Below are 24,532 nucleotides of genomic sequence, written 5' to 3' on the forward strand. Positions count from 1 at the left end.
AAAGTCAAGTTGATTCAAGATCGGCTTCGTATAGCACAGTCTAGACAGAAGAGTTACGCTGATCGAAAAGTCCGTGATGTTGCTTATATGGTGGGAGAGAAGGCATTGCTCAGAGTATCGACCATGAAGGGTGTGAGGAGATTTGGCAATAAGAGCAAGTTGAGCTCTCGGTATATTGGCCCTTTTGAGGTAAATGAGAGGATTGGAAATGTGGCCTACAAGCTTGCATTGCCAGTCTATCGGGTGTTCACCTAATGTTTCATGTTTCCATGATCCGGAAGTACTATGGCGATCCATCCCATGTTTTGGACTTCTTCACGGTTCAATTAGATGGAGATTTGACATATAATGTGGAGGCGGTTGGCCATTTTGGATCGGCAGGTTCGAAAGTTGAGATCAAAGATTATAGCTTCAGTGAAAGTTCAGTGGAGAGGCCAGCCAGTCGAGGAGGCTACCTGGGAAACCGAGCGGGAGATATGGAGAAGCTATTCATACATATTTGAGACTCCATGTAAGATTCTAGACCCGTTCGAGGACGAACGTTTGTTTAAGAAGGGGAGGATATAACGACTCGGCCGATCATTTTGGGTAATGTAGCCTCGTTTCCTCATTTATTACTTATTATATGTTCATTAGTGGTTATGTGACTTTCTAGGGTAGTTGGTTTGGTTCCAGGAATGTTTTGAAATAAATTGGGACACTTAGTCCCAAGGTTGGAAGCTTAAGTTGAAAGAGTTGACCATATATTGACTTATGGGTAAACGATTCAAGAATGGAGTTTTGATGGTTCCGATAGATTCGTATGGTGATTTTAGACTTAGGAATATGTTTAGATATTGATTTGAAGGTCCATAGGTCATTTTGGCTTAAATTAGAGAAAGTTGGAAAGTTGAAGGTTAGGAAGGTTGAGAAGTTTGACAAAGAGTTAGATATCGGGTTTAGATTTTAGTTTGGGGAGTTGTAGTAAGTTAGTTTTGTCATTCATGACTTGTGTGCAAAATTTGAGGCCAATCGGATTTGGTTTGAAAGGTTTCGGCATCGAGTTTAGAAATTGGAAATCCATTAGTTTCAATAGGCTTGAATTGGGGTGCAATTCGTGTTTTTGAAGTTGTTTTATGTGATTTGAGACTTCGACTAAGTTTGTATTATGTTTTAGGATATGTTGGTATATTTGGATGGGGTCCCGCGGGCCTCGAGTATGATTCGGATTGAAATCGGATTGAATTTCTCACTTATGGAAAATCTACTATGTTTCAGTTCTAGTGCAACCGCACCTGCAAAGTTTTGGCCGCAGGTGCGGTGCCGCAAAAGTGGCCATGGGGTCGCAGAAGCGGTCTGAGTTGAACTGGGTAGTTGCGCAGGTGCGAGGAGAATTTTGCACCTGCGAGCTCGTAGGTGCGGGCAGCTGGTCGCAGAAGCGGATTTTGGCCTGGGAGGATGTTGTCGCAGAAGCGGAGGAAACACATGTCCCATAGGAGTGGACCTTGGACCGCATAAGTGGACCTGTAGAAGCGGGATTTGGCTGCAGAAGCGGCTGGTCGAGAGTTTAATGAAACTTCGCAGAAGCGAAGTATTTTCCACAAAAGCGGAGCCGCATGTGCGGCTGGTGAGCCCGCAGAAGTGAGAATCGCTGGGCAGACTAATATAATCGAAGGTTTGAGTCTTTTCTTCATTTTTGGACTTGTGGAGCTCGGCTAGGGCCGATTTGTGAAAGGGATTTCACTACAATTCAAGAGCTAAGCAACTTTCGATCACTTTTATCCATTAATTGAATACCCTTTGGTTTTTACACCTAGATTATGTGTGTTTGAGGTGAAATTTGCGGAATTTGTGGTCTTTGTTAGAGAGTAAGATTTTGGGGATTTGAGGTTTGATTTGTGGTTGGAATTGGATGATTTTGGTATGGTTGGACTCGTTATTGAATGGGTATTCGGAATTTGTAAACTTTGTCGGGTTCCGGGGCGTGAGCCCGAGGTTGACTTTTTGAATTTGTTAAAGAACTTAGCTTTATTGTCTGGAATCGATTCCTATAGCTTGTATTGATTATATTATGTTGTTTGTGACTAGATTCGAGTCGTTCCGAGGCCGATTCGCAAGGAAAGGGTTTTTTGGAGCATTGAGTTGTGCACTTTGATGTACGTAACACTTCTAAACTTGGATTTGAAGATATTTAACCCTAAGGACTACGTTATATAAAAAATATTGGGGTGATGTACGCACTTGGTGACGGGTGTGTGTGCGTGCACCGGTTTGCTAATGGTTTGAGGATGCCTTTAGGCTATTATCGGGCTTGTTTTACTATCACATCATGTTACCCAAACGTTTCCTCTACTTGTTTGATTATATGAACTGTGAATCATAATAGGCATCATGTCTAGACTATGTGCTAACTGTTTGAGACTTGATAGGGCTATTCTTGCTATTTCTGAGTTATATACTTTATTTGCACATATATTCGTAGTCATGATACTATATCCGCGTATGATATCTCTGTCTCAGTGCTTATTATTTGATTCCTCACATGTTGTTGATATCGTATAAGGGTAAGCTGTTTAATTGAATAATTGAGATATATTCATCTGAGACTTGAACGGTAAATGATCGAGTTTTGGGCCTTAGAGCCGGTTTGGTACTTATTTGAAGTGACGCGTATGCTAGACCTATTTTGGGCTGAGTGTTATTGTTTTGAGACGATGCGTGCACCAAGCCTCATTATTAGGCTAAATGATCTTAATTAGCATTTGTGCAAGATCTGCCCCTCCGGAGTCTGACATGCCAGCAGTGGGCACAGGCACAGTGTTTCATATATGTGTTTGATGATGGGTAGTTATGTCAGGCACCCGTACACTGCTAAGTATAAATACTATTGATGAATCCACAGTGATACTGTTGAATTACGTGTATATTTGACATGCAGGCATAGAGACGTACTGTCCTCATGCTAACTGGTAGTTGACATGCCTTATCTATGCTGGGTTTTAATGTGTTATACTTGAAAGCATGCCTAAATTTTTGAATAAGGATGAGTTGTACTTGATATCATTTATCTACCATTTCTATGGTTTATTTATTATTTTTCTAAACTGTTATCGGTTATTAGTATTGGCATTGAGTGTCGTTCTGAGCTCGCCACTGCTCTCAACACAAGGTTGGTGTTGTTACTTATTGAGTACATTGGGTCGGTTGTACTTATACTACACTTTGCACTTCGTGTGCAGATCCAGGTACATTCGACCGAGGTAATTTTCAGGCTTGAGTTGTGCCAACTATTTGGGAGACTACGAGATAGTTGTCATACCGTCCGTAGTCCTTGAAGTTCTCTTTCTGTTATCTTTATCTTTACTGTTTCTCATGCTTAAACAATTGTATTAGAGGATTTATTCCGTACCTTGCTATCCAGTAGTGCTCGTGTACTTGTTGACACCAGATTTTGAGGATATGTTGTGTAGCATTTTGACTTTATTCTCATATATTTTATGGTACTCTTCCGCTATTGAGTTATTAGACTATGTTAATTTATTTTCATTGATAATCATGTGACTTTTGGCTTACCTAGCGAGTTGGGTTAGGTGCCATCACGACTTGTAGATTTTGGGTCATGACCATATATTTGCTTTCCTCAGTCTCCTCATTTATTGAATTTTTGTTGTTCTTCTTCTTTTTCAGATCTCTAGTCTTCCTCTTCTTTTTCAGACCATCCTCATTATCTACCCTCACTTCACCTTCATGATTTTCGTAATTGTTCTGCTCCTCCACAGTCTCCACTTGTCTTTGAATTAACTCACCCTTTTGTTTTGCATTGGGGTCCTTCAATACTTGCCCACTCCTTAACGACACCACATTTATTGTTTCTTTTAGATTCCTTTCGGTATCAGCAGGAAGATTTCATGGGACCCTCACAAACAAGAGATTAGAAACTTGCCCGCATGTCTTTCCATGTTCCTTTTGGGTGTGCCCTATTCCCGGAGGGCTGTGCCATGAGTTTCAAGTCTCTCATCTGTTTTAATAATGAAGGCCTTCATTAGATCTTCCATGCTAGACTGATTAGACTGTTGAGGCTAGTATTCTTGCCTTTGCTTATTTTGAAAGCAAAGATCTTCTTGTCCTTAGGGTATGAGATTTTTCTGTTGCCATGCATTCAAACTACCACCACGTGAACTCCACAAAAATTCAGGGTGCCTCTGCCCTATGGAGTTGAAATTATTACTACTTTGGTAGTTGTCCCTGTCAAAGCTTCCCATATCATTTACTACTTCATCTATAGCTGAGGCTTGACACTCATGCATTGGATGGCCCGTTCTACAAAAATCATAATCTGATGATAGTTGGTTGTGGACCCTAGATAAGGTCAACTTTCTGATCTTTTTTTGCCATGCAGCCTAGTTGGGCTTGGATAGAAGTATTAGAATCTACTTGATGTACCCCAACCTTTTCCTTCTCTTGTTATCATCTGCAAAACATTGATTTGCATCTTCACATAATTCATTAAAAATTACAACAATCTCCTCAGGAGTTTTCTTTATAAGAAGACCTCTAACTGTGTTGTTTAGAGTCCTCCTGCTAGAGGGTGTCAGCCCATCCCAAATATCTTGGAGTTGTATCCACAAGTCGACTCCATGATGCTGACATCTTCTCACAATATCAATAAATCTTTCCCATGCATCAAACACTATTTATGTATCTTTCTGCTAGAAGTTGGGGATCTCTCTTTGAATTTTTCCTATTTTTGCAGCTGAAAAGTATTTGTCAATGAACTTCTTCGTCATGTCTTCCCAAGTTTGAATTGACTCAGTCGGTAAACTCCGCAACCAGTATCCTTCAGTGAAAAAGAAAATGTCCTCAAGTACATAGCATATTTCGACACCCCGTTGTGATGGAAGGTATTCATAATCTAATCAAAATCCATCATGTGGGTATTTGGATCTTCGTTGGGTTTGCCTCAGAAGACACAATTGTTCTAAATGGTATGAAGTAGCCCTTGATTAATATCAAAATTATTGGCTGCGATCGGAGGACATCACACATTAGATACTTCTTGATTGTAGACTGGCCTGGCATAGTCACCAATGATTTGCCTGCCCTGGGACCCATATTTTCGAATGCATCTTCCGTATGAGGATGGTTCAGGTTGAATCTCCGTCCTCTATTCCCATAAACAATTTCATCATCTCTCAGGGTTGTGTCAGTAGCTGCTCGTGCGGCTGCTTCCCGTGCAGCTAAATCACTATATCCTCACCATTTTTAGCCATTGGTTCTTGGGTCGAGGATTGCCCCAAGAAATTTTCAGTGGGTTCTCTCTCTTTTCTTAGCTGTCGCAGGTGCTTCTCCGACTCCGGCTCGTATGGTATCACTTCCTTTGAAAAAGATCGAGTCATACACCAGAGACGTTAACTTGTTTCCTGCACACAAATAAGAAAACGTAAAAAAAAATAGCTCCTGAATTAACACCAGAAACTATTTTGAACACTATTGATTGCCAATCCCCAGCAACGGCACTAAAATTTGACGAGCAAAAAATACAATACGAAATTAATGCTCGCTAGCCAAAGATAGTATAGTTTAATTATCGTCTCCACAAGGATTGTATATAAATAGTGTTCGAATAATCTCTAGTTGATTGCTATTCAGGATGATTAACACTTTGATTGGAATGATTATAAACTAAAATTAACTATTAAACCTAAAGCAGTTAATAATTGATCACAGAAAGACAAGAGTTGAGCAACACCGAAATAATCAATGGAAGAAATAAGGGTCGTGACAGGACAGGTGCAAGATAGCTATTCGGGATCTAAGTCTAGCTCAATTCACTTTAATGTTCTAATGATTCTCATGAATCACTCGATGATTAGTTCAATCGTATAGCCAAGATTCCTCTCTCAATTAAATCTAAACTCTACGAGGTAAATTAATATAAAGCACTATGGAAGTATGCAAGAATACATTAATGGACTAGTCTTTAGGAAAATATCTCTCGAATATTCTCCTAATATGATTTAATCAACAATTCAACAAGCTCTTTCGATTTCTTAAAAGAATCATTGAATTAAAGCAAATGAAATAATGCAAAGATAATCACCAAAATATTCCTTTTTCGATTAAATAATTTGGTGAACAAAACTACAATCAATTCAAAGCCCCATAAATAAATTTATACAGAATAACTAGAGTTAAAATTCACAAATATCAATCAAAACACTATATCTATCAAACCCTAAAGTAAACTACTCCATAATCATGGAGAAAGTCATCACAAATAGAGTTAAAGAATAAGAAAATACGAATTCAATCCAAACTCGGGTGTTGAGTTGAGGAAAGAATGATAAATCCTTGTGCCTTAGAGTCTCCAATGCTCTCCCAATCTTTGGTAGGTCAAAAGTCCTCTAAAATTGTGTTTATGGTGTATTTATACCATGTTGAAACGGGCCCGGATGAAACAACTCTCTATGAGCCGAAGTGAAAAAAGTTAGACAAACAATTACACTACCGCGGGGCCCCATTAGTGGGAAAGTTTATAGGCCTATTTTTTCACTTTGCAGTAATTTTGCACTAGCACCCCGCGCCGCGCGCCGCACAGCGCTGGACGATAGTGCATTTTTCTCAAAGTAATCTTTTTTCTCACCTTTTAACATCTAGACTTGGTCCTCGACTCCCGAACGTAATCCCAACTTAATTTCTTGGGCTTATACTCAAACTTCAAAGCTCTAAATCATCCATTTTAGGTCCAAACTTGCTTCTTCTCTCGAAATCACACCTTACACAGTATAACACACATAATAAATACAAAGTACTAACAGTTAGACTCAAATACATTCAAAGTGTAGTAATTAGAGTGTAAAATATAGTCAAAATACGGATTCCTAGCCTACCATCACAGGCCTCGAGATCAGCGTCCAAGGTCGGGTTTCGGGGTTGGGGTTCAAGGTCAAGGATCAGAGTCGGGGTATCGGGATCATGGTCTCGGTCCAAGGTCTTTGTGTCAATGTATTAGGTCCGAGGTTGGTTGTCCGGGTCTAGGGTCGGGGTCCGAGGTCGAGGGTCGAGTCTAGGATAAGGGGTCGGGGCTCGGCGTTCGGGTCGAGAGTCATAGTGTTTGTCTAGGTTATATCTAAATGCTCACTTATTTTTTGGCGGAAAATATTTTTTTCCCGTACTAAACACACCCTATGAGACGCTTCATTTTCTACCCTCAACTAATGTGGAACTCTAGAAGATATCTTCGGACATTAAAGATGATAAGTTTTCCTTTAAAACCAGGGAGAGTTCTTGCCACATTACATCACTGAAGATATTTGTCCATGAGAGACAAACATCGTCTCCAAGCTTTCAATAATACTATTTTCTTATAGCTTGCGATGTACAGTTTCATGCTTATGGAAATTTCAATATGAAGAGCTAACTAGTTATTGTTTTGCAACATTTAATAGAAATTATTTTGTTCCCAACAGATATAAGAAAATATATCAATCTTCTATGAAAAGTACAGATGATTAGTTAAGTCTATGACGAGCATGTGACCAGCTTGGCTAGATGAGACATATTCCGATATATAGTTTAAGAGACACTTCATTTTCCACTATGCTAGGTAGACTTTATAAGTAGCTGCTGGGAATAAAAGGAAAATATCATTATTCATTTGTCGTTGATTATTAGGTCTTAGCACATGGAAGATATATTGCATGAAAGTTCATTGCTCTGCTATTAACTCGTAACTTCAGATTTTGTGTCCTTCAAATCTTCTGTTGGCTTATTATCTGGTTTTCCTCATAATTCAATGATAAACCATTCTCTCGTAATTGAGTTGTCCATTTCTGTCTATTTTGGAGATCGCCATTATATTAGTGGTGCTATGTTTTGTGTTAAAGTCAATTGTATATCAATGTATGATCTGTTTAAAAATAGTCAAAGGGCCAAATATACCATTGTCGTACGAGAAAAGGTTTAAATATATCATCGTCATACTTTGAGTCCAAATATACCTTTGCCTTAATACTATTGGTTCAAAGATACCTCTCTTTTGTTAAGTTTATCCAAGGTGGACATTTAATCCTACGTGGCACTGATATTTGATGTGGTGGATGCCACATGTCATGTCACCTCAGTGCCCCTAATACATATATAAAAGACTAAAATTTGAAATACAATCCGTAATGGTGGCACTAGTGGTGGAGGGAAAGAAAATTTTAGTGGTGAAAAAAATATAGAAGGGAGGGGTAAAATGGGTTAGGGGTGCTGAGGTGGCAAGCCATGTGGCATCTATCTTATCAAATGTTAGTGTCACGTAGTATTGAATGTCCACTTTGAAAAAACTTAACGGAAAAGAGGTATATTTGAACCAATAGTATAACGACATGGATATATTTGGACTCAAAGTATAACGAGTGGTACATTTAAACCTCTTCTAATAGTATAGTGATATATTTGGTCCTTTTCTGATTTAAAAATAGACCATGGTCTAACTCAATTGAAAAGGGATTATTTAAGATTATTAAGCAGACTATTTCATTCTCTCAACTGATTTAACACTTCCCGCACGTCCATGCTTCAAATTATAGCTTGGATAACATAACATGGGGTCTAGAGCCAAACATTGAAAAACACAAGAATAAGAATGAGTCTGAAACTTAGATCTAACTCAACCGTGAAAAATAATTTATGAAAGTAAGGATTGCCTAAATATAATTAATGTAAGGAGGCAACACTCCATCCCCTCAACTAATAATCTAGCATAAACTGATCATATATTTAACACAAAAGATTTTCACCTTTTTTTTTTCATTTCCTCAATGCAGCTAAAGTTAGTGTGCTCGTATTCTGTAGAAAGAAAATAATCGAATATATAGTGATCAGTACGTGAATTATTGCGCCAAAGATCATTGTCTATAATATGTAGTGGTGGTTCGTTTTTGCTTTCACTGCTGGAAGCATCATTCTACAAAGTGGGTGCATATACTTAAATGATATCTACAAAAAAGAAAAGAAAAAGAAATGGACCTAATATATACTAATAATTATGTATTGGTGGATTGCCAGTGTTTGGAGCTCAGGACCCCCATACTTTTTCTTTGTTCCATAAATAATTATTAAACTCTATATGATTTTGCGTTCGTTCATAAAAGTGCTTGTGTCCCATGTGCAGATTCTTGGTTCAAAGGCATTTCTTGGGGCAAAATTTGGAGCTGAGAATAAAGAGGAAATTAGTTCAGCTTCATAGTTATGGCAATCTGATTTTGAGGGGTAACCAAATTATTGTACTACTTGAAAACATATCAAAGATATTGAGAGTTGTCAACACAATACTGATTTAGCAGAAAAAACCAATTCTAATGTGAGATCACTTTTCTTTGTTGGAATCAAAGCAAGAAAGTATCTCAACATGATAACATGTATATAGGCTAACGAAAATGGCAAATATGAGCGTGTAGGATTGACTCGCATTTTTATTCATCTCCTGGAATCGTATAATTGTCAAAAGCAAATGATTGTTCATTAAACAAACTGTTATAGCTCAAATACTAGTAAGGTAGAATAGATGAACCTGTTTTTCTTTTCTTTTTTAATTATCTTCTTCGCGCATGTGTTAGACCGAATTTATTCAGGATTAAACGAAATTGATCGGAATAAAAACTGTTAGATAGGTTCGATCTTCATTCAAAAAATGCGCACCCCAGCAGTGGGATTTTTTCCCTCTAAGCTTTATATATATGTGAAAATGATCGATCGTGAAAAGATCTTTAATGATATACTATCTGAGTCTTCTACTTTTTTTTGGTCTTTAATAGAATTTCAAAGAAATAAAGGCTTCCGACTGAGATATTCTCCATCCAAAAAAGGGAGCAAAAGCATATATAATGTTAAGTGGGCTATATGTGGTGATGTTGAGAATACGAAACTTTAATTTGGAAAAAGTTTGAAAAGGATTCATCTATGCACATGTTTAAATTAAAAACTTATATACATATCTTCGTTGTCCTCAAATGGCATTCCATATATATATATATATATATATGCACTGATGACTGATCTCCCAAAATATCTGGAAGAAATAATAATTTACTATGACAGCTGGAGTAATTAATTAAGCAGATGAACTGTTAATTAAGTATGCATTCAACTACTAAATTGTTTTTCATATTATTGAAGCCGACAAGGGTCAAAATTTCAATTGAAAAACAATTGTGTCATGATACATCATGTGATTGATGCATTTGTTAATATACCAAAATATTTAATCTAAATCTTTGTCAGGTATATCCATGAGACAATCATGACAAACAAGAAGCATCTTTTTTCTAACATAAAATTTAGGAATTCATTAAATTAAAGCTAAGCTCTGAAAATTACAAAATATTTCAGAAGGATAACCATAAGAACATGAATCTTTCCCTTAAGGAATTAATGTACACTTGCATCTGATTCTTTGGATTAGAAGAATTTTTTCCGCACATGGTTAGCAGAGACCAAAAAAGTGGTCCATTTGCTAAAGGAAAAGGTTTAAAGCCATCCCTCCAAAAAATTTTAAAATTTGATTCTACATGAAATAATATCATATTCCACTTGTTGGACCAAAATATTTTTATGAAAAAAAAAAAAATCAGAGCCCCATACTTGTTTAGTTGGGTTTGGTAAATAGGGACAGAAATCTTTATCAATTTACCTTACCTACAACTATTGGGATATGGGTGTACGCAACAAAACCTTTTTTCTTTCCTCCAATATGTTTGTGTTGCAGAAATCTTGATGATGGTGAAGTTAGGGAGGTTGAGGTTTCACCTATTCTTGATTGACATAATTAAAATTGTACATGCACTACGGAATAATCAAGACGCATATAAATTAGGAGTCTGCAACCAAAATGTGATTCTTTTGGACTGAAAGAACTAAAATATGTGGAAAAAAAAATGGGTGACCATAATATATATATATATATATATATATATATATATATATAACGCCCTTTTAAAAGGAGTTATACCATCAATTTAACATTTTCCAAAGCATCCCGAACTAAGTCTGTACCCAATAGCCTAGCTTCTCCCGGCTCGAACCAATCCACTGGAGACCGGCACCGCCTACCATACAAGGCCTCGTACGGAGCCATCTGAATGCTTGACTGGTAGCTGTTGTTGTAAGCAAACTCCGCAAGTGGCAAGAACTGATCCCAAGCACCCCCAAAATCTATCACACAAGCACAAAGCATATCCTCCAGTATCTGAATAGTTCGCTCGGACTGCCCATCCATCTGAGGGTGAAATATTGTACTCAACTCTACTCGAGTACCCAACTCTCGCTGTACGGCTCTCCAGAACCGAGATGTAAACTGCGTACCCCGGTCAGAGATAATAGATACCAGTATGCCATGAAGCCTAATAATCTCGCGAATGTAAACCCGAGTCAGTTGCTCCAAAGAGTAAGTAGTAACCACATGAATGAAATGAGCTGACTTGGTCAATCTATCCACAATCACCCAAGCTGCATCGAACTTCCTCTGAATCCGTGGGAGCCCAACAACGAAATTCATAATGATCCTCTCCCATTTCCATTGTGGAATCTCTAACTTCTGAAGCAATCTACGCGGTCGCTGATGCTCATACTTCACCTGCTGACAATTTAGGTGAACAGTTTGCGGTACTCCATTCATCCGGGTGCTGCAAAGATGTATCAGGACTTGAGACAGTACTACTGGTGGAGGCGGATGAAGAAAGATATAGTGGAGTATGTATCTCGGTGCCTAAATTGTCAACATGTGAAGTATGAGCATCAGCGACCGGGTGGATTGCTTCAGAAGTTAGAGATTCCATAATGGAAATAGGAGCGGATCACTATGGATTTCATTGCTAGGCTCCTACGGACTCAGAGGAAGTTCGTTGCAGCTTGGGTGATTGTAGATAGATTGACCAAGTCAGCTCATTTCATTCCTGTGGTTACTACTTAATCTTCGGAGCACCAGGCTCAGGTTTACATTCGCGAGATTGTTAGGCTTCATGGCGTACCGGTATCTATCATCTCTGACCGGGGTACGCAGTTTACATCACAGTTCTGGAGAGCCGTACAGCGAGAGTTGGGTACTCGAGTAGAGTTGAGTACAACATTTCACCCTCAGATGAACGGGCAGTCTGAGCGCACTATTCAGATACTGGAGGATATGCTTCGTGCTTGTGTGATAGATTTTGGGGGTGCTTGGGATCGGTTCTTGCCACTTGCAGAGTTTGCTTACAACAACAGCTACCAGTCAAGCATTCAGATGGCTCCGTACGAGGCCTTGTATGGTAGGCGGTGCTGGTCTCTAGTGGGTTAGTTCGAGCCGGGCGAAGCTAGGCTATTGGGTACGGACTTTGGTTCAGGATTCTTTGGAAAAGGTTAAATTGATTCTCCAGGAGGATAACAGTTGCGCATATCATGCTCGGTCTCCCAAGTCGCCTCCTCGACCGGATGACCCCTCCACTGTACTTTTACTAAGGCGATGCTCTTCGATCTCAGCTTTCTAACATGTCTGTCCAAAATGGCCACTGGTTCCTCGACATAAGATAGATCCTTGTCCAACTGGACTAAGCTGAAGTCTAACACATGAGATGGATCGCCTTGATACTTCCGGAGCATGGAAACATGGAACACTAGATGAACTGCAGTGAGATTAGGTGGTAATGCAAGTCTATAAGCCACCTCCCCAATTCTCTCAAGGATCTCAAAAGGCCCAATATATCTAGGGCTCAACTTGACCTTCTTCCCAAATCTCATAACACCCTTCATGGGGGAAAAATCGGAGCAAGACCCGCTCACCAACCATGAATGCCATATCACGAACCTTTTGATCTGCATAACTCTTTTATCTAGATTGGGATTTATGAAGTCGATCTTGAATCAATTTAACCTTTTTCAAAGCATCCTAAACCAAGTCTGTACCCAATAGCCTAGCTTCGCCCGGCTCGAACCAACCCACTGGAGGTTCCGCCTATGCATCCCGAACCTGCCTCGCTAAAGCTACTGTTGCTACAGGCCGAGCATAGGTCTTAGTACATATGGGAGGGGCAGTTATTGACCCAGAACTTTCGTGCTAGAAGAGTAGACGATATGTGGGACTTTCTTAGGGGCCACCATCTCCATCCCCGTATAGTCAGACGCCTTCAGGATACAGGTTTCTATAGGATTATTGAGATCGACCGGCTGCAATTAGATTGGTCGTTGATCACGGCTTTGATAGAGCGGTGGCGACCGGAGAAGCACACATTCTATTTACCCATTGGCGAGGCTACTATCACGCTTCAGGACGTGGAGGTTCTGTATAGGCTGCCGGTTAATGGACATCCTGTTGCTTTACCGCATGCAATCAGAGATTATACGGGATTGCAGTACCTGGAGATGTTGCAGCAACTCACCGGTTTCCAGCCAGTGGATGAGGCTGCATTGGTTGGGACTAGTCGTCTACAGTTGATGTCTGTCCGACTGCATCTGGAGATGATACATGCGGACATTACGGATAATACACCGGATCTTCATATTAACAATGGTACATGAGATGTTGCCGGATTTTTTCCGCTGCTTCAGGTGAAAACATAGTCAATTAGTTGCATGATTATAACATACATAGTAAAAATATACCTTAAATCTTACATCCACATTGTATATTTGGTTTGGGCATGAGAGCGGTTCATGCAGTTGCAGCCACCTCTACCACCCTTCGTTCCGGATGCACCACCTCCACCGTTTCTCCCTTTAGCTAGGAGGTGGGTTGATAGGCGGGGATACGAACGCGAGTACGAGGCTCGACACAATCTCCCCTATTACAGGGACTTGTTGGATTTGCTGGATGGCGTGCAGGTAAATATATACTTAAGTTTACTTGGCCTAGCTTTATATGTGTTGCATATACTCACGGTTCCTATTTTTACTTAATAGTTCATTTGGAGGCCATACAGCGATGAGCTAATAGCTGATTTGCCCGATTATTGCTCGATCGGCAGAATTATGTGGAGCTCTTCCGTCCCGTTGATGTGTCTCGATATTGTCGAGCATCATGCCACCGAGCGAGTCCTTCGCCAGTTTGGTCGACCGCAGCTTGTACCTCCACCCCGCTTGGCATAGGATATATTTAGGACCAGCTGCACCTCCCTCTTTCCCCCTCCCCCACCTGACCGGACGGATGGTGAACATGAGTATATGGGCTGGTACCGCAGCGTTACCCGACTTCTCGTCGGGAATCTCGTTTATCGTGCTGGCAGTCGGTACGTTCCATATGCCGGGAGGCACGAGGCACTAGTATGATATTTGGTATACTTACTTATAACATTAACCTAGCGTTTCGTAATTAATATTTTACATGTTGTGCAGGCTATTGGCCTATGTCTGTTCTACCGGTTTGGACTGCAGATGCAGCAGCATATCGGCGAGGGAGTGACCGCTTTGCACGAGTATGGGTGGCAGGTTACAGATCTGGCTTCCCGGACATTGAGGCGAGCTCGAGATGATGAGCACTTAAGATACGAGGTTGATTATGTGGCACCAGAGCAGTACCATCATGGGCCAACAGTGGAGCCTGAACGTGGTGGCAGGTGTGCCCAGAGAGGTAGGGGTGTACCACGAGGTTGTGGGGGTCGGCGAGGACGTAGTCCCCAGCAAGGGGGCGTTGATGCATGTGTTGAGGATGTTGGAGTTGATCAATCGGGTGACCACCATGATCCAGACCATGCTCCTAGAGATATGCCGTCATTCAGCCTTCAACTTACTCGAGGGACTTCGCAGGTGACCCTGTTAGCTCCACTGTTGATCGCGGGCATGGCCATTACGCGACAGGAGTGGGATCAGTATTTTCCTAGTCCTCCAGAGCCATCGACGGTTGTTGATGATCCTCTGATACGATATGTTGATAGTGGGTGCCGACTGAGTTATGGCTCATCATCGAGAGATGCTGCGGATCTTTCACATGATTTGGTTTGTTTGTATTACTATTATTTATATTTGCTTTTATCTCATTGATTATCCATAAATATCTAAAGTATTTTTTTTATGGCATCATCCTCGCCCGTCACGGAGGCCACTTTGTGCGATATTGACATGGCTGAGACGGATGATTATATTCAGGAGCCCGCCGAGACCATGGTAAGACAATTTAAATTTTTTTAGCTAACACGTACATTACTAATATCTATTTCATATACTAAAATATCTTATTATTTTATAGGTTACTGCTAAACTGACCACCCCTTCTACCGAGTCTGTCAACCTTACTGACGATCATACTGCAGCGCATCCTCCGATAAAGAGGCGACGTGATGAGGATGATCCTGATAGTGTAGCCGAGCAGGATGGGATGCGCCTCAGGACAACCAATGCTTTAAAGCATACAGGTTGTGGGACACATTGATATTTTTTATTATTTGTACATATGACATTCAGTATGTAATAGCAACATTATTTATGGTTTATATTATATGCGCATGTGTTCTTATTTCTCGGGTTATTTATTAGTTTAATACTACAACTACGGCTGTCCAACGGGACGGGACAGGACAAAATTAACGGGACGGGACGGGACGACATTTAGCCAGAACGGTGGTGGAACGGGACGAAACGGGACGGGACAAACGGGACGAAACGGTAGGCCCATCCTGTCCCGCTAATAAACGGGACGGGACAGGACGAACGGTAGGCCCATCCCGTCCCGCTAACAAATGGGATGGGACGGAATGGGACGGGACGGATTCCCGGGCCTTAAGTGCCGTTTTAAAAAAAAATTATTTAAGCATTGAGTTTGGCAACGGCTATTCTTTTGACAATGACTAAGTTTTTAAAGTTTGCAACAGCTAGTTTTTTGACTTATTTAATAAACTTAAAAATTAAATGGAAATTAGGAAACTAAGTAAAGAATTATAAAATATTAAAACAAAAGACTTGTAATGAAATATTCTAGTAATTATAAATTTATAATAGAGTTATAATTTATTTAATATAATTTCAAGCCATTAAGTAACAAAGTAAATGTGTAAGACAATTCATAAAAACAATTCAACGCTTAGAGCCTTTTATTTTATTAATAGAACTTTCAAATCTCACATACAAATATAATTCTTTTGAAGAGCACCTAATCTACGCAGCCACCTTCTAGGAAGGGTTCTGTTTGAACTAGGCCTCTTAGTAGCCAATTACAAATTATCATACTAATATTTGTAAGCTCCTATATAACTTCGTTGTAACTTATCTATAATTTCTCTCGTATATTATTCTGGAATTGGCAATATTGATTGATGTTCCATGAGTTTCATGTCGTCATAGCTATCAGCGCTAAGTATCTCATTGTATTTTTCTTCTTTCCTAGTTTCACCACCTGTTGTTTTTATAGATTTATATTTATCAAATATTGATCTAACATAACAATATATGTTAGCTTGGCAGTCTTCGAGAAATGGTTGTTCATTTTCTTGAATTGCTAAATTCTCATAAATTTTACGAACAAGTCCATTTGCACCTTTTAATTTTAAAGATGGGTTAAGTATAGTAGAAATTAAATAAACTTGGGGAATAGAGAAAAAATATTTTTTAAATTTTGCAATTATTTTATTAATGGTCGGTGCATAAGTTGGATTAATTTTGCAATCATTTCATTAAGCTAGTTGATGCAGTTGTGTTAGCACTTAGCAGAAGCATTATCTAAGGTGATAGTTAAAACTTTATCAATGAGTCCATAAAAATTAACAATTTGTAAAACAGTAGTTGCAATATATGCTCCAGTGTGTTTTGAATCAACAAATTTATAACCAATAATATATTTTTGCATGTTTCAGTGATGATCAACCCAATGACATGTAACAGTTAAATAATCACAACCGTTAGGACTACGACCTATATCAGATGTGATAGACACTTTACAATCTAAGTGAAAAAATACACAACGAATATACTGAAGATATTCGGTTTGAAATTTAAAAACATCATTTCTAACCGTGGTCTTAGGAAAACCTTGAAAAGTAGGATTATAAGTTTCTTGTATATAATGCATAAAAAAAAATAGGACACGGAACAGGCGGGACGGGATAGGACGGGATAGAACGAAACGGGACGGGACAAACGGGACGAAATAGCTATCCCGTCCCATCCCATGTACCGTTTAATATGGGCCCATCCCATTTAGAATTAAGTAGGACTGGACGGGACCGGGACGGGACGGCCCATCCCGTTGGACAGCCTTAACTACAACACAAAAACAAACATAGCAACTTAATATAATTTAAATTCGGTACAACTAATAAAAATACATGACACGGAAAATATAAAGATAAAATACTAACTCAACACATCCATATGTTTATTTAGTCACTATCGCCCATTATTCTCTGCTTCAATCATTTAAATTTCTCTTCCAACCTATTGTTTTCTTCTTCCGCCTCTTTTAGTTTCTCCTGCACTGCCGCAAGTTGTCGTTGTAGTTTAAAGATCTGGAGTTCGTATTCACCGGTCATATTCCAAACATACTGCAAACATGATTTGTAGTATTCTTGATTAATGGGTTCATCATACCATTCTTCAAATCTACATTTATTTCCGTCCTACCAACGGGGATTATAACACAACACTATTAGTTAATATTTTTTATAAAAAATAGTAATTAATATTTTTTCCAAAACAATAACTTACAAGTTGTTGACATATCCAGCGTCTGCGCCCCACATTATTATTTGACTAACATGGCTTCAAAATCGTACGTTAGCCACAATAACACCTTGGTACATCATTGCGTTCAAACATTTCTTAATGCAAGATAACTTAACGAAGAAATATTTCAGAAGACTTGAAAATATTTATGAATGAATTTTTATAAAATCCTTAATCTTTTTAAATAAGGCAAAAACCAGTCTGGGGGTACAATTATTTGAGGTATAGCGCCTTAATTATGGGCGATATACCCAGTTGAATTATTGTTATGTCAGTTAAGCCCAGAAAAATTATTTGTGGGACCACATAATATATATAGCGCGGTAAGTTAGGGCTCTTTATATATATATATATATATATATATATATATAGTGCCTTTTAAAGGGGCGCTATACTTAATTGGGCAAACAACCGTTAAGGTATAGCGCCTTTTAACACGACGTTATATATATTATGGTCACAAAATTTTTTTTACATATTTTAATTTTTTGAGTCCAAAAGAACTATATTTTGGTTCCGCACTCTACAAATTAGTCGGCACGACTTAGTAGGCGTTTGGAAATAAGAATTGTAAAATTTGAAAAAATAGTGAAGAAATTTTTCAAGTGAAAATAATATTTGAAATTTAGAGTTGTGTTTGGACATAAATTTCAGTTTGGGTTGTTTTTGAAGTTTTGTGAGTGATTTGAGTGAAAATTTTGAAAAATAGCTTTTTGAAGTTTTTTAAATTTTCAAAAATTTTCAAAATGCATGTTCAAGTGAAAATTGAAAATTTTATGAATAAACGCTGATTTTGAAAAAAAGTAAAATTCTTTTGAAAAAAACTTCCATCAAATTTTATGTCCAAACGGGCTCTTAGATGAAATAAAGAAATGAAAAGGGATGGCATGTTAGTTTGCATTTCAAAGTTTTCAAATATAGCTAGTGTGAAGTGTACACTAGTTGGCTTTTCTCCTTGGCCAATAGTACATAAAAGTTGAATGCATACTGGGCGGGAATCAAGGCGCTGACTTGGGCCAGATAGAGTCAGGAACATATTAGGATCGGAAATCCGGATAGTGCGGAATTTAATCAAACAACGGTATAATGACAATAACAAAGACAATTGAAGTTGATAACAACGGCAATTAAAACATATAAAGAAGACACCAATTTAACGTGGTTCGGTCAAAGTGACCTACGTCCACAAGCGGAGAGGAGCAATTTCACTATAACAATAAGAATACAAACGAGAGTACAAAATTAGAGTAAACACTTTAATTAATCCCAAATACCCTAAGAGAATAACCTCACAAGATCACTCCAAATAAAGGGTTCACACAAGTGTTTCCCAACACTTAACTATCATACAAAACATTCTTAATAAATGAGAAAAGGAAGAAACAAGAAATGAAGACTCAAGTCTTGTTGTGTGTCTAAAATGAACTAATGGTCTTCCCTTTTATAGGCAAAATAGTCATGGCCTCTTAGGTATAAAAGAAGAGATACAACTTGTGCAAATGATGTCCACCACACAATGCAATATTTTTGGGTCCCAAAGAATATTGCTAACAAAGTCTACACTTTGCAAAGATTCTTATACTTATGTGATATAGACTGCATTAGCCAAAATATTGGTCATATTACAGAACAGAACTAGAGTATCATGTACGGTTTAACGGCGAATCAGTCACTAGGACAACTTATGAGTTCGATATCAAATTAAAAATACATAAACTTTAAATCGTGACTCTGTCTCAACGCAGAGAAGATAGAGAATTGTTGATTGCGACAAAGAGAACATGCAAGGATACATCAGAAAAAGGTTCAGAGCATATATCAACTTAGAAGGAAAGATTTTTCTGTTGCCTATATTTCTATTTGGATAATGTTCTTTATAGCAGTAACGTGATGTTTGTGGCCATTAATACAGACAAGATTTTAAATCCATGACTATCAAAAATAAACCAACCATCATTAAAGCACCTCCAGAAGTAGTTATTCATATCCAATTTTGTAGTAATATATTTCCTATTGTTTAATTATTATTACTTTAATCGTATAGCCAAAAAATGATGTAATTTATTCGAACATTCTGCTAGGTTTTTCAACAGGAAGTTGAAAATTGAACAAACTGATGTAACGAGAAACCAAATGAATAATTAATTCTGAGAAAAAAAAGAGGAAGAGTAGATGTAAACTGTTGAAGAATTTGGAAGTATTCCATAAAATGCTGTTTTTGTTCTTTGATTGCTCTGTTTTCCTGCAATCAATAGAGATGTATATGAGGGGTTTCTCAGTTTTTACAAAGAATTCTGACCACTTTCATAAGTTATATAAATTGGAAATATCCCCACATTTGTACCAACTGAAATCATCATCATCCCACTGTTCGCGAAATTAATGATCCATGTTCAATTCTACCAATATTTCACTGTTTGCATGTGCGAATTTGCAAAGATTGCAGTAGTGATGGAGGCCCTATACATGTGGCTACAAAAGCAGGAGCGGATTCTAACATTTAAATTTTAATGGATTCAAATAAATTTAATTATTTCCGAATTATAAATATAAAATCTAATCATTGGTAAAATTCAACACACTTTTTGTCACGACCCAATTTTTCCCTCCGTTTGGTATCGTGAGGGCAACTAGTCTTAAGGACTAGGTAAGCCTAACATTAACTGAAACAACATTATTTAATTAACATCGAACAAAATAAATAAAAATCTCTTACAATTTCCAAAACCGATAGTACAAGTCATAAGCTCTACAAAGTGTTTACTAAAAAATTTCTAAATACAACTGTCCAGAAATAAGAATAAACAGTGCAAAACGGGAGGGGGGTGGATCTCCCGAAATACGTCCGTAGTCCCAAAATAAATAAGCAGTGCTGGAGGATCTCCCGAAATACGTCCGTAGTCACAAAGTAAATATGCAAGACAGGGAGATCTCCCGAAATATGTCCGTAGTCCCAATTTAAATATGCAGTGCTGGGGGATCTCCCGGAATACGTCCGTAGTCCCAAAATAAATATGCAGTGCTGGGAGATCTCCCGGAATACGTCCGTAGTCCCAATTTAAATATGCAGCGCAAACAACAGAGATAACAACTATAACACAACAGAAACCTCATACATCACCACAACGAGTACAAAAGCAACAATGACAGAAATGCAAAGTACGACGAGCAAATCAACTCAAGAATTTAAATCACAAAAATGGTAGAACTCATTCACAAGGAATAACCACAGTAAAGAATGCTAGGCACAAGGAGAACAGCTTAACAAGGAAAAACAAAACAAAAATGTAGCAATAATTCCACAATATTCAAGTCAACAATAAAAAGCCAACACGAGTCAAATAGTTCCAAATAATGGCAAGTCAACTAAGATATAGGTTATCTAAACTCCTTTTGAGGTTGAGCAATTACGAGAAATATTCAACAATTCACGTAAGGATAAGCAACGGAAGATAATAATAACTCCAATTAAGACAAAACAATTATAGGATGAGAAAATAATGATTTCAATTAAAGATAAGCAGTTATAAAAAATAAAGCACGATGATAGAAGAGGTAAAATCTTTGGTTAAGTCAGATAAGGGCCAAATAGACAGTAAGAGTGAATCCTAAAGCAATTATCTCTAATCAAAGCATGTAGAGGTGAAACTAGCAAATAGGAATTCAAACGCATCAAAAACAACATCATACACGGTGAATATAAGGACATAAGAACCCTAAAAGGCCAACTTTCCACAAATAAGTCCGAGCACGCACTCGTCACCTCGTGTACACAGATTACAATCAACATAGATAACTCAAATCCTAAGGGGTAGTTTCCCCACACAAGGTTAGGCAAGATACTAACCTCGAGTCGAGCTCAATCAATCTGTAAGAATGCCCTTTCTACGAATATCCGGATCTGAATGGCCCAATTCTAGCCAAAATCAATTACATATCATAATTACAATCATAATAGGCTCATCTAATTAATTAAATCAATACTTTAACAAAAATTTCGAAATTCGCCCTAAAAGGTCGACACGGGTCCACATCTCGAAATCGGGTAAAAGTCACAAAATACGAAAGCCTATTCACTCACGAGACTAACCATATCAAATTTACTAAAATCCGACATCAAATGGTCCTCCAAATCCATAATCCAACTCCCCAAATTCCTAGCCTCCAACTTCCAATTTTCACCTTAAATACACACTAACTAGGTAAATAAAATACATGGGAAGCATGATTATTGATCAAAAATAAGCACAAGGGACTTACCTTAAGAAATCTCTCGAAAATGCTTTCAAACATCACCCTAAACCGAGTTGCAAAGTCCAAAAAATGACAAAAATCGCGAAGCCCTTCGGTTTTAACCACTGCCCAGGTACTTCCGCACCTGTGGGGCCTGGGCTCGCACCTGCGGGTGCACTTGTGCGGCCAAAAAGCATGAATCTGCGCAAATCACTTACACCCTCTACCTTCGCATCTGCGATGAAAGGGTCGCACCTGCGCGTGCGCGTCTATGGAAATCCCTTCCGCTTCTGCGGACCTTGCGCACCTGCGATGACCCTAACGCATCTGTGGGCATCGCAGATGCGGAATTCACCTCGCACCTGTGACCCTTGGCACTCCTCCATTTTTCTGCTTATGCGCTTGCCTCCCCACATGTGTGATCATGCACCTGCGGTCCCTCCACCACAGGTGCGAAAATGACAGATGCCTGAAGACTTCAGCAGCAACTCAAATCCAACTTTTGATCTGTTAAGCACTCGAAACTCACCCGAGGCCCCCGGGACCTCAACCAAACATACCAACCAATCCTAAAATATCATACGAACTTAGTTGAGCCCTCAAATCACATCAACTAATGCTAAAAATCATGAATCGCCCTCCAATTCAAACTTAAAGAACTTGAAACTTCAAATTCCTACAACTGGTGTCGAAACCTATCAAACCACGTCAGAATGATCTCAAATTTTGTACAAAAACATTTCAGACTTACTCCAACTTCCAGAATTGCATTCCGACCCCGATATCAAAAAGTTCACTACCGGTCAAAATCTCCAAAAAATCGACTTCCACCATTTCAAGTCTAAATAAGCTACAGACCTCCAAAACATAATCCGAACATGCCTCTAAGTCCAAAATCACCCAACGGAGCTAATGGAACCGACAAAATTCTATTCCGGAGTTGTCTTCACATAATTCCGACTACTGTCAAAATCTTAAGACTTAAGCTTCCGTTTTAGGGACTAAGTATCCCAAATTACTTCGAATCACCCGATAATTAAATTCAACCACGCACGCAAGTCAAGGCACATAATACGAAGCTGCTCAGGACCTTATACCGCCGGACTGGATTTAAATTCTCAAAACGACCGGCCGGGTCATTACTTCCTTCCTCTCTTAAATAAACGTTCGTCCTCGAACGTGCTAAGAATCGCCTCGAAGTCTTCAATCACTGAAAGCACATATTCAACATACACCCGCGGGGGACCCCACGTCACCTCAATCCACATAAGCCTAACGACACCATCCCAACTGTAATTTATCCCTTCTATCAACACTGATAAGCCTTAGAGTCAAAATTCTCACCTTCCATTTGTCTTCAAAAGACCCGATTCTAAATTCATAACCGATATCAGTCTCAACTAGCTGTAACAACTCATGCCTACACCCACAAGGTACGACCACACAACAAGACACACCACACATAGGCCCATAATAACATTTCTGATCACAATAGTTGCCCGTAATCAAAACCATCACCGGCAATTAGTCTCATATCCGTTAGAACCCTGTTCAAACCTCCACAACACTAACAACGATGCAAGAAATACGAAGACCTCTTAACTATACACTCGAATCAACAAGTCACAATTAACACCACCGGGCACACATCCCGCAAGCTAAAACTCGAGAAGCACAGAATGAAAATGACTGAATATGTAAAGAGAAACACATAAGGGAAATATCAAACAAGCCTGACAGACACAACTCTCTAACAGTACCATACTACGAATCAATTCAAAAGGAAAAATCAAAGTACATGAACAAATCATAAGGATCTCATCCTGGTATAACCTTCCACCGCGGCACGCAGCCCAGCTCAAACATATCAAATCACATGGAATTGCGAGGGTCTCACCCTCAACTCTGAATCACAAGTCGAATACACATCATACCAATGGAAATCTTCCACTAATTCAATACACATCAGTCCCATGAGCACCTGACACACTATGCGAAGCCTGAAGTGCAAACCGAACTGGCTGACCCACAAAACCTCTACCATGCCGTAACCTGCCTCCAAAATAAGGACCTGTAAATCTCTCCGGTCTACGAGGCCTCCTCACCTCCCTGTCCTCTCTCTCCTGATCTCGCATATACTCTCTCTCATGGCCCTGCATGTCCTCTACACGGCGAGCGATCCCTACCACCTGCTGAAACGAAACATCTAACTCTAACTCCCGAGCCATACTGAACCGAATATCATGCCTGAGTCCCTCAATGAATCTACAAACACACTCTCTAACTGTGGCGACCAAAGCAGGTGCATGCCTGGCCAAATCACTGAATCTCACGGCATACTCTGACACTGACATAGTGCCCTAGCGCAGCTGCTCAAACTCCGTACACCATGCATCTCGACATGACTGAGGTACAAACTCTCTCATGAACATCTCTGAAAACTGAACCCATATAAGTGAAGCTAACTCAGTTGGGCTACCCATCTCATATGCCCGCCACCACTGATATGCTGCTCCCTTAAGCTGGAACGTAGTAAAAGCAACCACACTTATCTCAACAATATCCATAGTGCAGAGGATGTTATGTCACTCCTCCAGAAAACCATGTGCACTCTCTAAAGCCAAACCACTGAATGTAGGAGGGTCATATTTCT

General features: G+C 39.0%; 1 non-coding gene across 1 annotated transcript; it reads left to right on the forward strand.

Moving 5' to 3' along the window:
* Positions 1-4,611: 4,611 nt before the first annotated feature.
* On the forward strand, positions 4,612-4,717 carry LOC117281404 (small nucleolar RNA R71). The gene has a single exon (XR_004512034.1). It is a non-coding gene; the product is annotated as a small nucleolar RNA R71 (small nucleolar RNA).
* Positions 4,718-24,532: the final 19,815 nt, after the last annotated feature.

This window comes from Nicotiana tomentosiformis, chromosome 10, assembly GCF_000390325.3.
Source record: "Nicotiana tomentosiformis chromosome 10, ASM39032v3, whole genome shotgun sequence".
NCBI classification, from domain to species: Eukaryota; Viridiplantae; Streptophyta; class Magnoliopsida; order Solanales; family Solanaceae; genus Nicotiana; species Nicotiana tomentosiformis.